Source organism: Geotrypetes seraphini, chromosome 7 (genome assembly GCF_902459505.1).
Source record: "Geotrypetes seraphini chromosome 7, aGeoSer1.1, whole genome shotgun sequence".
NCBI lineage: Eukaryota > Metazoa > Chordata > Amphibia > Gymnophiona > Dermophiidae > Geotrypetes > Geotrypetes seraphini.
In genome coordinates this window covers 62,086,790-62,100,223 of record NC_047090.1, presented here as the reverse complement: position 1 = coordinate 62,100,223, position 13,434 = coordinate 62,086,790, and the positions used below count along the sequence as shown (strand labels likewise).

The 13,434-nt window shown below is 42.6% G+C and overlaps 1 protein-coding gene across 4 annotated transcripts in view; it reads left to right on the top strand.

The window, feature by feature from the left end:
* The window catches only part of LOC117364188 (patatin-like phospholipase domain-containing protein 2), an 88,621-nt gene that overhangs the window by 28,258 nt on the left and 46,929 nt on the right, over window positions 1-13,434 (top strand). The window lies entirely within an intron of this gene.

Below are 13,434 nucleotides of genomic sequence, written 5' to 3'. Positions count from 1 at the left end.
ATCATAGGAAAATAATGAGCATAAGAGATGAGGGGAGTCCTGTGCTGAAGACTCTTGTTACAGTTCTGAGGAAAGAGGCTAAATTAGAATGCTCTTAACATGATAAACTTATTATACCTAGGCATGAAAGCTTTTTAAAGTAAAAATAATATACCACCTGAAAAGAAATGAATTGTAATTGAAATGTTCTTAGATATAAGTAATGTAATATAATCATTCTTATGGATTTAAAGACATACAAATATAGAAAATAATCTTTCAATACATAAGAATGAAAAACTTTTTACTTATTCTTATAATTAATAATAAAATAAGAGAAAATATACAGAAATAGAGAAAAAATGGTAGTACTTTAGATAATTATTAATAGCTTGTCGGAGTTATCTAAATCTAACCTCAACCTGCGTATCCAAGTTTTCGTAATTAATGAGGGGGGGAAGGGAGGGATAAGAGGGATGGGAGGGAATAAAAGGGAAATATATAAGGTAATCATGGGAGTAAAGGAAAAAAGAGAAATGAAATATTTAAAACATTGGGAAAATATACATAATTTAATACCTGAAAATTTAAAAATAAATGGATATTAAAATTATGTCTTTAAATGTTAACGGTCTAAATCATATGATAAAAAGGAAAAAAGCACTATCATTTTTAAAAAGGCAAGAGGCAGATATATGCCTTATACAAGAGACCCACCTCTCACATATAGAATCTAAAAAGCTAGAAGGAGGCTGGGTCAAACAATGTTTTTTCTCACCAGCTATAGGGAAAAAAGCAGGTGTTGCTATTTTAATTAATAAAAAATGCTCTGCTTCATTTAAACTAAAAGCTTCAGATATTCATGGAAGATGGATAATGGTGGAAATGAATATGGGAAATACTACCATGACGTTAATCAATATATACGCCCCTAATTCGAACCAAAATGAATTCTTTAAAACTCTTCAACAACTGATCATACCACTGGCTACTTCAAATCTTATAGTAGCAGGGGACTTCAATGCTGTAATGGATCCTTTATTAGATAAAAACCCAAGTAGAGTTATGAAATCTATGGGTTTAGATAATTTGATTCAATCTTGTGATTTAATAGATATATGGAGAATACTTCATTTTGATGGTCGGGAATTTTCTTTCTGTTCTCATGTTCACAATTCCTTTTCAAGAATAGATTATATCTTTACTTCAAATCATCTTGCACATCAAGTGACACAAGCTGCCATTGATCCAATTATTCTATCTGACCATGGTGGAGTGTGGATCAAAATTAAAACTACAGATCAAAATAATAACAGACCAATTTGGAAAATGGATAATACACTGTTGGTTGACCAAAACTTTTGTGAAAATCTTTTAACAAAAATGAAAGAATTTTTTCAAATAAATGATAATGATGATATAAACAGAGAAACTTTATGGGATGCTTTTAAGGCATCAATTAGAGGACAAATAATTTCTTATTCGGCTTTTCTAAAAAAACAAATTAAAAAACAATTTTTAATCTTAGAAAAAGAGATAAAAAATTTAGAATCAAAACTTATAGAAAAATGGGAATATTCTATTCAACAAGAATTATTAAAATTAAAAGGTAAATATAATGAGATCTCATCTAAAATGATTAGGAAAGATTTATTTTCTCAACAAACATTGTACTATGGTAATTCAAACAAATCAGGAAGAATACTGGCAAATTATCTTAAAGCGAAAAAAAGAAAAACAAAATTAATAGCAATAAAAGACGAAAATGGAAATACATATACACAAATTGAACCTATTTTAAAACAATTCTTGAAATTTTATAAATCTCTTTATTCTTCCGAAAATTATCCAAATAAAGGAAAAGATGGTTTTGAATTTTTAAAAATGTTAGAGGGTCCAAAAATTCCTGAACATATAAAACGAAGTTTGGAAGAACCAATATCACTAAAAGAATTAGGAACAGCTTTGAAGTCCCTTAGAGTTGGATCCGCTCCAGGTGGTGATGGATATACAGTGGAATTTTATAAAACATTTCAAAATTTTTTATTACCCTATTTATTAAATCTCTATCAACATCAGCTCAATAAAGGTTGTATTAAAGGCACTATAGCAGAATCTTTGACTATTGTTTTGCCAAAGTCCAATAAAGATCCCACTTTGGTCTCAAACTATAGACCAATATCTTTAATAAATGTAGATGGAAAATTATTAGCAAAAATACTTGCGCTAAGATTAGCTAAAGCTCTCCCCCCATATAATAGGTATGCATCAAACAGGATTCGTTGCTCAAAGACATTCATCTCACAATACCAGATTAACATTCCATATGTTATATTTAACAAAGAAATTGAATGAACCTACTTTTGCAATTTCATTAGACGCAGAAAAGGCCTTTGATAGAGTAGAATGGCCTTTTATGTATCAAGCAATGGAATGGTTTGGTATAGGTCCTGGATTTATACAAATGATACAAACAATGTATAGCTCCCCTTCTGCTAGACTATATATTAATAATACGTTTTCAGAAAAATTTAATCTACAGAGAGGAGTTAGACAAGGATGTCCCTTATCCCCTTTGCTGTTTGATATTGTTTTAGAACCCTTAATATTAGCCATCCAACAAGCTAAGGAGATACAGGGTATACCTCATTCAGATAAAGAATATAAGATATCTGCTTATGCAGATGATTTATTACTATATCTGAAGAATCCAGAATCCACCATTCCACATCTACTTGAATTGATTGAGAAATTTGGAAATTTTTCAGGATATAAAATTAATTGGAATAAATCAGAGATTCTTCCACTAAATATACATTGTACAAAAGGTTTATTTGATACATTCCCTTTTGTTTGGAAGGAAGAATATATTAAATACCTTGGAATTTTGATAACAAAAACAGTAGATGAAACAATGAAAATTAATGAAAAATGCTTATTACAAAAAATAATAGAAATGTGTGAGCAATGGAATCCTTTGCATTTATCTTGGTGGGGAAGAGTACAAACTGTAAAAATGATGATTTTACCGGTAGTATGTTACCAAATGGGGATGATACCAGTTTTTTTTCAAGATTCGTTTTATACAAAAATAAATAGGACTTTGACAAAATTTATATGGCTTAATAAAAAACCAAGAATTGCTCTAGCGTCATTACAAAGACCAATTAAGGAGGGAGGGGTAAATTTTCCCAACTTTTATAGGTATCATCAAGCCTATATCTTACGTCATGGTATGTATTGGATCCTCCCAGAACCCACAGATAATATTCCAGACTGGTTTTGGCTAGAATGGAGGCTTATGTTTCCATTACGTCTTAATCATGTAATTGGTATCAAAATGCCAAGGATATACAAAGATCATAAAATATTTATGGATACCTGGAAAACTCTAAAATACACAAGTAATCTTACTCAAATTCCAATTAGTAAATCAACCAACCAAACTATATGGCTAAACCCCAAGATCAAAATTGGCGGTTTTAAAGTCATCTGGAAACATTGGATGATAGCAGGCATTCGCACTTTGGATGATGTAATTAAAAATGAAAAATTGCTGGAGTTTTCACAATTGCAACAAAAATTTGGTCTCAATAAAACACAATATTTTAAATGGTTGCAATTGAAGCAATCTATTCAGAAAGGGTTCCCTGAATGGAAAGATCTCGCTAAATATCACAGTTTGGAATTCTTATGTTTCCAGATGGACTCAATAGGTCACAAAGCCGCACAGTGGTATAAATTAATATCCGGATATATAAATAAAAAACCAAAAAATGGTCTTAGAGACATTTGGAGCATTGAGATAAAACACCAAATTAGTGCATCTCAATGGCCACGACTTTGGTCTTGGAGGCTAAAATGTACGGTGTCAGCATCTATGAGACAAACTTGGTTTTTTCTTCTTCATAGAGCTTTTTGGACCCCTACTCGTTTACAAAAAATAGATAGTTCAAGATCTAATAGATGCTGGCACTGTCATATTGAAATTGGGACATTAGATCATCTTTTATTCTTTTGTCCATTTATCCTATCATTCTGGAAATCAATTTGGCCCCAAATTAATAGATTGTTAGAAAATCCGGTAGCCTTGACATATGATACTATATTATTTGGAACAACCATGAGAGCAAAAAGCCAAATTTCATCTAATAATAACAAACTTTTATTTATTTTAACTGGAATTGCAATACAACAAATTACATCCAATTGGAAACAACATGATAGATTGAATTACATGTTCTGGTGGAATTCGGTATGCCACATATACAAAATGGAACTCGCTATTGCAACACACAAAGGATACATGAATAAATTTAAAAAAATATGGGGACCATTAACCGATTTTTGTAAAGAAGGATAATTTTCCCATAAATAAAACTTGGAAATATCTGAAGACCGTTAACATGATTTCTCTAATGAACTTTTCCCATGATAAGATAATTGTAAAGAGGGAAATGGGGTGGGTTTTTCAATTTTGATTATTACATACTAAACTAATATTTAAAGAATGTACAATAAAATTGATTTATGTATTATTGGTTGGGAAGGAGGGTGGGACAGGGGATTATTATATTAATGTTAAAATTGATATTAATATATGAGTTAGTCAAGTGTGTATTTAAGTTTCTATTGAGTTTATTTGTAACACTTGTTGTAACACAAAAAAATGAATAAAGATTTAAAAAAAAAAAAAAAAGTTCTCAGCCTAACCAACTTCTAAATTGAGCATTATTTGCCACTATATAGCTGAAAGGAGTGTGTTATTTACAACGTCCCCTGCAAAAGCACAAAGCACCAAATTTGCAGAATTGTAATGCTATGGTTTGACATTTGTTTTAGATCATTTATTGAACCATGTCATTGGAAAGTGTGGAACAATGAGCTGTCATGAAGTTCCTATTTCTGCTGTTTGATGCAAACACTAAGTGATAAATGCCACAGTGAAGAAGTGGTGTACAAACTTTCAGATTTCAAGAGCGAAGATACAGCAAGGTCTCAAACTGTTTCAACTCCTGAAATTGTTGACCATGTCCATGACCTGATTTTGGCAAATCGGTGAATATCAACTAAAACAATTGCTGAGACAGTACAGATATCTAGAGAACATAGCCGCAAATATGGAAAAAGGGCAAGTAACTTTGTTATTTGCAGGTTTTTTTAACAGCCACTGTTTTTACTATTGAAACCGCAAATAACTTTTCAGCAATTTTCAGGCTGATAGCAGGCAAGCAGCGATTTTCTCTGTGCACACTGGGAAGCTGCGAAGCAGTGATTTTGGGGGTGAATACTGGTAAGCGCCAAATTTTTTTTTTATCAGTACTTTACTCATGATGTAATCTTTGGGGGAGGAGTCAGCGTGTGAAAAATCACAAATAAGCGAAACCACAAGTGCTGAAACTGTGAATACGGAGGGAGAAGTGTATGTATAATCCACGAACAGCTGGGTATGTAGCTAACTTTCCCCCTCCTTTATGCATAGCGTGGGATTTAGCGTCGGCTGCGGCGGTAACTGCTCATAGAACTCCTATGAGCGTCTGAGCAGTTACCCCTGCTGCCGGTGCTAAAACCCACGCTACGCCGTAGTAAAGGAGGGGGTTTAAGCATATCTGTACCCTAATATGTTTTCTCCTGTCTTGTCTTTTTTTTTTTTTTTTAAATGATGTAACACTTGCAGTTTCCCTCCTATTTCCTGTGAAGTCTCCCCTTCTATCTTAAAGTTTGTGTTAACCTTATATATATGACGTCGGAGGAAACACTTCCGGGTCAGCTCCAGGAGGCACGTAGGAGCCCCTGCCCGCGGCTTTGAGCAAACACTGCAGCAAGACAGAGGAGGGAGCCGGCAAGAATGTAAACACCCAGGGGCGGCAGAGGAAAACGCCACATTGCCCTCGAGTGGGGTTGGGCTGCATGAAATACTTCACGGGGCCGCACTCTTGGAAAGGAATAATAGGGGATAGATAATGTTTTTTGTGTGCCCTCCCTGTTTGAATACCTGGGTGTGAATTCACCTGCCTTCTCTCCTTATTCCCAAGCTGTATAACAGCTGGGCTTTTGGTAGGTTGTACAGGCTTATTTTTAGGGAGAGATGGTTTGAGGGCTGTACTTTTGACTGGGCAAGCAGTCTTTAACAGTGATAGGAGCTTCCCTGTCACTATATATAACCGCTTAGGTTGTTGTAAGCGGTATATCAAGCACCGATAAACTTGAAGCAGTCGGCCAAGTGGATGCCCAAATATTTGAATGCTGAAAAGAAAAGACATACACCACTGTGATCCTGAGACAACAGTCCATGCAATGGCAGCACTCAGGTTCGCCAGAACATTGGTGTCTAGCGCACGGGGCATTGTAGTGCACGCTACTCCGCGCGTTAATGCCCTAATGCACCTTAGTCCTGGACAGAACTTTCATGCACCAAGCAAACAAACAACAACATTGGCTAGACAGTTACATTAATAAAGCTGAACTGACCTACAATGCTTTTAGAAAACTCATAAAAACTACCTTATTCGACAGATACATCACCTAAACAGAACCTCTCCAAACACTCTGGTTCTTTTCAAAATGCCCTCTGAAATCCTAAACGAGCAGCATTTGTAATTTCAGGACCTTTCTTCTAATATGTCCCCCCCCCCCCCCGAACCTCTAAACAAACTGTATATTGTAATTTTCACTGGTTTTTTTGAATCTCTAAACAAACTGTATATTGTAATTTTCGCTGTTTTTTTTTTGTTTTTTTTTTAATCTCTAATCAAACTGTATATTGTAATTTTCATTTTTTTCTGAAAGCTGCGACTCTTCTTATAGGTTGGCTCTGAAATTCTTAGCAAACAGTATATTTTGTAATTTTGATTTCTCAAGTCCCTGTACTCTGTACTCCTTCTACATATTGTAAATCGCTGAATGTCCAGCTCTCTTGAATGTAAACCGCCTAGAAGTCGCAAGATTGTGGTGGTATAGAATAAAGTTGTTGTTATTATTATTAGTAAAAAGAGCCCTTAGACATCTGGCATGCAAGTTATAAAAATAGTTACAAAATTATTCTGATTACTCACAAATATATTCTGATATACTAGAGTTAAATACAAGAATATATACAAGAAATAGGTTTCATACATATCTTGACATGATGATAATTTGGAGAAAATTTTCTGAGAAGAGATTATAAAACAGCTCTATATCTTGAGCTAAAATACTTGTCCCAGAGTTAACCAACCCTTAGCAAAGAAAATAGCAGTGACTAATCCCAGAACTGAAGGAGATTTCACATCCTTGCCCTTTTCCCAGCTGTTCAGTCAGCATTTTGTCCGTAGAAATCTTCAGGCTACAAATTTGATTGTGAGCCCATTCTGAGACTGGTTCAAGTCGGTTCCAGGTTATTTCAGTGCACAACAGCAGGTCTCTGACAGTCCAAAAGATATTCAGCTACAGAATTCATCCTCTCTGGCTTAGCACATAAATCAGGCCTTCTGCATAACAGAAAAATTAGTCTGTCTAGTGCAATAGGTATCATCTTGGACTAGCGGGTTATCTCCCCCAGACTGCGAATCTCTGAGAAGGAATCCGCTCCGGTTTGTGGGGTTTTTTTTTTCTGTAACCCTCCTACTTCATTAAGAGCTTTATCCCAGGACAAGCAGGCAGCATATTCTTAACGCATGGGTGACGTCACCGACGGAGCCCCGGTACGGACCTTTTTAACTAGAAAGTTCTAGTTGGCCGCACCGCGCATGCGCGAGTGCCTTCCCGCCCGACGGAGGAGAGCGTGGTCCCCAGTTTCTTCGTTTCCGCAGAGCGAAGAAGACACATGTGTTTTCAACGGACGTTGAAAAACTAATTTTTGCCTTCCCGCTCGCGTATTTTTTTCACTTTCTTTCCTTTTTTCTTATCGGATTCCCTTTATTTTTGTTTAAAAAAAAACAAAACAAAAAACCTCGTCGAGTTTTCCTTATTTTTTCAGGCCGACCCCGGCGGGGCCTGTTGCCACAATACAGGCCTCCGGGTTCGATTTTGCAGAGGCCGTGTTTCCATTCATGCCCCCTCAACCGGGTTTTAAGAAGTGCCAGCGGTGTGCACGCCCGATCTCCCTCACCGACCCACACAATTGGTGCCTCCAGTGCTTGGGTCCAGAGCATCGGGCTGACACCTGCACCCGCTGTGCTACGCTTAAAAAGCGTACTTTGAAAAATCGGCAGATCCAGCAAAATATTTTGTTTGGTACCGGATCTGCCATGGAACCGGCTACGACGTCGACGGCACCACAAAAGTCGGCACCGACGACATTGACACCACCGGACCCTTCCTCGGGGTCGTTGGGCCCAGGTAAGCCGGCTAAGAAGCCTCCCACTTCCCTTGAACGCCCTCCTGCCACGGTTGCGACACTGGCTCTCCCGGCACCGCACCGGCCCCGCAAACGCTCCGCTCCGATCTCGGTGAGTGCCTCATCATCGGCCTCCTCATCGCAGGAGCGTAGAGCGGCACCTATGGTACCGAAGAAGAAAAAAGCGGTACCGGTGCCTCCCTTGGACGACCGCATCGCGGCCATACTCCAAACTCAGTTACAGGAGCAGCTGCAACAACAGCTCCAACAACTGTTGCCGGCGTTGCTGGCACCGCACCTTCTGGTACGGGACCGGTCCGAGCCTCACACTGTCCCATCGGTGTCGACCCCCTCGGTACCGATTAATACTTCCATGCCGGTGCTCTTGGCAGAAACACCTATAGTACATACCCATGATGCTGCCGACCCTGTCCGGTCCCAGGAACGACATCGGTCTTCCTCACCCGGTACCGCCTCGGTGCGCTCAGGCAAATCTCTTTCAAAGACCCGCCATGCCGAGCCCTCCACACCAATGTCCAAACGTGCGCACCCCAATGTTAGGGACCCAGATTTGTGGAAAGACTCCCCTCACGGTACCGAGGAGGACGCTTCGTCAACTGACGAAGAACCCTCCATGACCGACACCGTTTCCAAACCAGAGCAATCCTCTTTCTCCAAATTCCTTAGGGAGATGTCAGCAGCTCTTTCCATTCCCTTAGAGACCGACTCTAAAAAGTCTCAGGCTTTCCTCGATGCCCTAGACTTTGAGCAACCTCCCAAAGAATTTCTGAAGTTGCCCGTCCACAACATCTTACATGAAACTTTCTATAAAAACTGGGAAGCTCCCCTCACGGTTCCTGGAGCCCCTCGTAAATTGGATAGCTTGTACCGGGTTATTCCAATTGCCCCACGAGTCCCTCCTGGTGGAATCTACTTTGAAAAAATCTCAGGGTTCCAGTGTATATTCCTCCACCCCTCCTGGCAGAGAGGGAAAAACCATGGATAAATTTGGTAAGCGCCTTTTCCAAAATGCCATGTTAGCCAATAGAGCCAACAACTACACCTTCCACTTCTCCTTCTACATGAAGCATCTGATGCAACAGCTCTCCTTACAGAAATACCTTCCTGAACGTAAGGTCCCTCTTTTCCAGCAACATATTTCCAGCCTCCTCCAACTCAGGAAATTCATGGTTCGCTCCATCTACGACTCATTTGAGCTGACCTCTCGCGCATCTGCCATGGCGGTGGCCATGCGACGTTTGGCATGGCTGAGAGTCTCTGACCTGGACATTAACCACCAGGACCGCCTGGCTAACGCACCTTGTCTGGGTGATGAACTCTTCGGAGAGTCCCTGGACTCAACAACCCAGAAACTCTCAGCACATGAGACCAGGTGGGACACTCTGATTAAACCTAAAAAGAAGACTCCACCTGCTCGCACCTACAGACAGCAGTCTTCCTACCAGCGCAGGTTCTCGGCCAGACCTCTCAACCCGCCTCAACAGCAGCCTCGCCGACCTCGTCAACAGCATCAATCTCAGGCTCGCTCACAGTCTCACCAACCTGCCAAGCCTCTCCCTCCGTCAAAACCATCTCAGCCCTTTTGATTTTTTCCTCCAGGGCATAGCCAGTCTCCCATCATCATTGCCTCTTCCTCAGCCTATCGGAGGTCGCCTCCAAATCTTCCTCAGCCGTTGGGAGGTCATCACATCAGACCAATGGGTCCTCAACATCATTCGCCACGGCTACTCTCTCAACTTCCAGACTCTTCCACCAGACAATCCTCCCGTAGAGTCTGCTTCTCACTCCTCCCAAACCCCCCTCCTCCTGAGGGAGATCCAATCCCTCCTTCTTCTCAATGCCATCGAAGAGGTGCCTCCGGACCAAAGGGGTCAGGGATTCTACTCCCGCTACTTCCTAGTTCCCAAGAAGACAGGAGACCTTCGTCCCATCCTCGATCTCAGGGACCTCAACAAGTGTCTGGTCAAGGAGAAGTTCAGAATGCTCTCCCTTGCCACGCTTTACCCTCTTCTCTCTCAACACGACTGGCTATGTTCCCTGGACCTCAAAGAGGCCTACACTCACATCCCAATCAATCCGACTTCACGTCGCTACCTACGGTTTCAGATACAGCACCGTCACTATCAGTACAAAGTGATACCTTTTGGCCTCGCTTCATCGCCCAGGGTGTTCACCAAGTGCCTTATTGTGGTGGCGGCCTTCCTCAGGTCTCACAACCTCCAGGTGTTCCCCTACTTGGATGATTGGTTGGTGAAAGCACCTACGTCTCCACTTGTGCTACAAGCCACTCATCACACCATCTCTTTCCTCCATCTCCTGGGGTTCGAGATCAACTACCCCAAGTCGCATCTGCTTCCCACACAGCGACTTCAGTTCATTGGAGCAGTTCTCGACACCACACTAATGAGAGCGTTTCTCCCCTCCGACCGTCAACGGACCCTGCTCCACCTCTGTCGTCAGGTGCTCCTTCATCACTCCATTCCTGCCCGACAGATGATGGTCCTCCTGGGCCACATGGCCTCGACGGTCCATGTGCTTCCTCTGGTGCGACTCCACCTCAGGACACCGCAATGGACTCTTGCCAACCAATGGTCACAGACCACGGATCTTCTTTCTCATCCCATCTCTGTGACATCGTCTCTTCAGCAATCTCTTCAATGGTGGTTGAACTCAAATCTTTCCAGGGGTCTACTCTTTCATCTACCCCCTCACTCCATGATCATAACCACGGATGCCTCCCCCTATGCGTGGGGAGCTCACCTGGGAGATCTACGCACCCAGGGACTCTGGACCCCGCAGGAGCGTCAACATCACATCAATTTCCTGGAACTCAGAGCCATGTTCTATGCTCTCAAGGCCTTCCAGCACCTTCTCTGCCCTCAGGTTCTTCTCCTGTGCACAGACAATCAAGTCGCCATGTACTACATAAACAAGCAAGGCGGCACCGGATCTCGCCTCCTTTGTCAGGAGGCTCTCAGCATCTGGACCTGGGCCACGGCCCGCAATCTCTTCCTCAAGGCTGTCTATATCCAGGGCGAACAGAACTCCCTGGCCGACAATCTCAGCCGCATCCTTCAACCTCACGAGTGGACTCTGGACCCTTCCACACTCCACTCCATCTTTCCACACTCCACTTCCATCTTTGCTCGCTGGGGCACTCTGCAGGTGGACCTCTTTGCAGCACCTCACAACCATCAGCTGCCCCAGTTCTATTCCAGACTCTTCTCTCCTCATCGTCTGACCCCAGATGCATTCCTGCTCGACTGGACGGATCGGTTCCTCTATGCCTTTCCTCCACTACCTCTGATGTTGCGGACGTTATCCAAACTCCGCAGGGACAGGGCCACCATGATTCTCATCGCTCCTCGGTGGCCTCGCCAACACTGGTTCTCCCTCCTGCTTCAGCTCAGCTCCAGGGAACCCATTCCTCTTCCTGTGTTTCCTACTCTACTTACGCAGCAACGTCAGTCTCTACTGCATCCCAATCTGTCTTCGCTCCACCTGACAGCTTGATTTCTCTCGGGCTGACCTCTCCAGAGAATCTGTCTCAGCCTGTCCGTCGCATTTTGGATGCCTCCAGGAAACCGGCCACCCTCCAATGTTACCATCAGAAGTGGACCAGGTTCTCCTCTTGGTGTCTACTGCATCATCACGATCCCACCTCATTAGTGGTGGAAACTGTACTGGACTATTTGCTCTCTCTGTCCGATGCTGGCCTCAAGTCTACCTCAATCAGAGTCCACCTCAGTGCCATCACTGCGTTTCATGAGCCTATCCTCGGAAAATCTCTCACGGCTCATCCACTGGTTTCCCGGTTCATGAGAGGCCTCTTCAATGTCAAACCGCCTCTGAAGCCTCCTCCTGTCGTCTGGGACCTGAATGTGGTTTTATCAGCCCTCATGAAACCCCCTTTTGAGCCTCTTGCCACAACTTCGCTCAAACTTCTAACATGGAAGGTGCTTTTCCTCATTGCCATCACCTCTGCCAGGAGGGTTAGTGAGATGCCGATCTACCGTTCACTGTTTTTCACCATGACAAGGTGGTTCTGTGTACCCATCCTAAATTCCTTCCCAAGGTGGTCTCGGCTTTTCACCTCAACCAGTCCATTGTGTTGCCTGTCTTTTTCCCTAAACCCCATTCTCATCCTGGGGAACAGGCGTTGCACACGCTGGATTGTAAGCGTGCCCTTGCATACTACCTTGACCGTACCAGGGCTCACCGCTCGTCCCCTCAGCTCTTTCTGACCTTCGATCCTAACCGTCTAGGTCGTCCTATCTCTAAACGGACGCTTTCCAACTGGCTTGCTGCCTGTATTGCGTTCTGTTATGCTCGGGCCGGTCTCTCACTGGAAGGTGCTGTCACGGCCCACAGGGTCAGAGCTATGGCTGCTTCTGTGGCTTTCCTCCGTTCCATGCCCATCGAGGAAATCTGCAAGGCTGCCACTTGGTCCTCAGTTCACACGTTCACTACTCACTACTGTCTGGATGCCTTCTCCAGACGGGATGGACACTTCGGCCAATCTGTGTTACAAAATTTATTTTCCTAATGGCCAACCATCCCTCCTCCCTCTCTGTTAGCTTGGCGGTCACCCATGCGTTAAGAATATGCTGCCTGCTTGTCCTGGGATAAAGCACAGTTACTTACCGTAACAGGTGTTATCCAGGGACAGCAGGCAGATATTCTTACGTCCCACCCTCCTCCCCGGGTTGGCTTCTTAGCTGGCTTATCTTAACTGGGGACCACGCTCTCCTCCGTCGGGCGGGAAGGCACTCGCGCATGCGCGGTGCGGCCAACTAGAACTTTCTAGTTAAAAAGGTCCGTACCAGGGCTCCGTCGGTGACGTCACCCATGCGTTAAGAATATCTGCCTGCTGTCCCTGGATAACACCTGTTACAGTAAGTAACTGTGCTTTATTGCCATCTATAGTTTTTCCCTTCTGCACACTAGCCTAAAGGAGTGCTCCTGTTCTGCTCTGCCTCTTTTCTTTATCTTATTGAAGTTATTTTGGGATTTCTTCAGTTTTTGGTGCTTGGAGCTTCCCTGTTTGTGGTTTGAGCTTTATCTGTGAGGAGCAGACGGTGGTCTGCAGCTGACTGGCCAATCCCTTGTGGTACCGG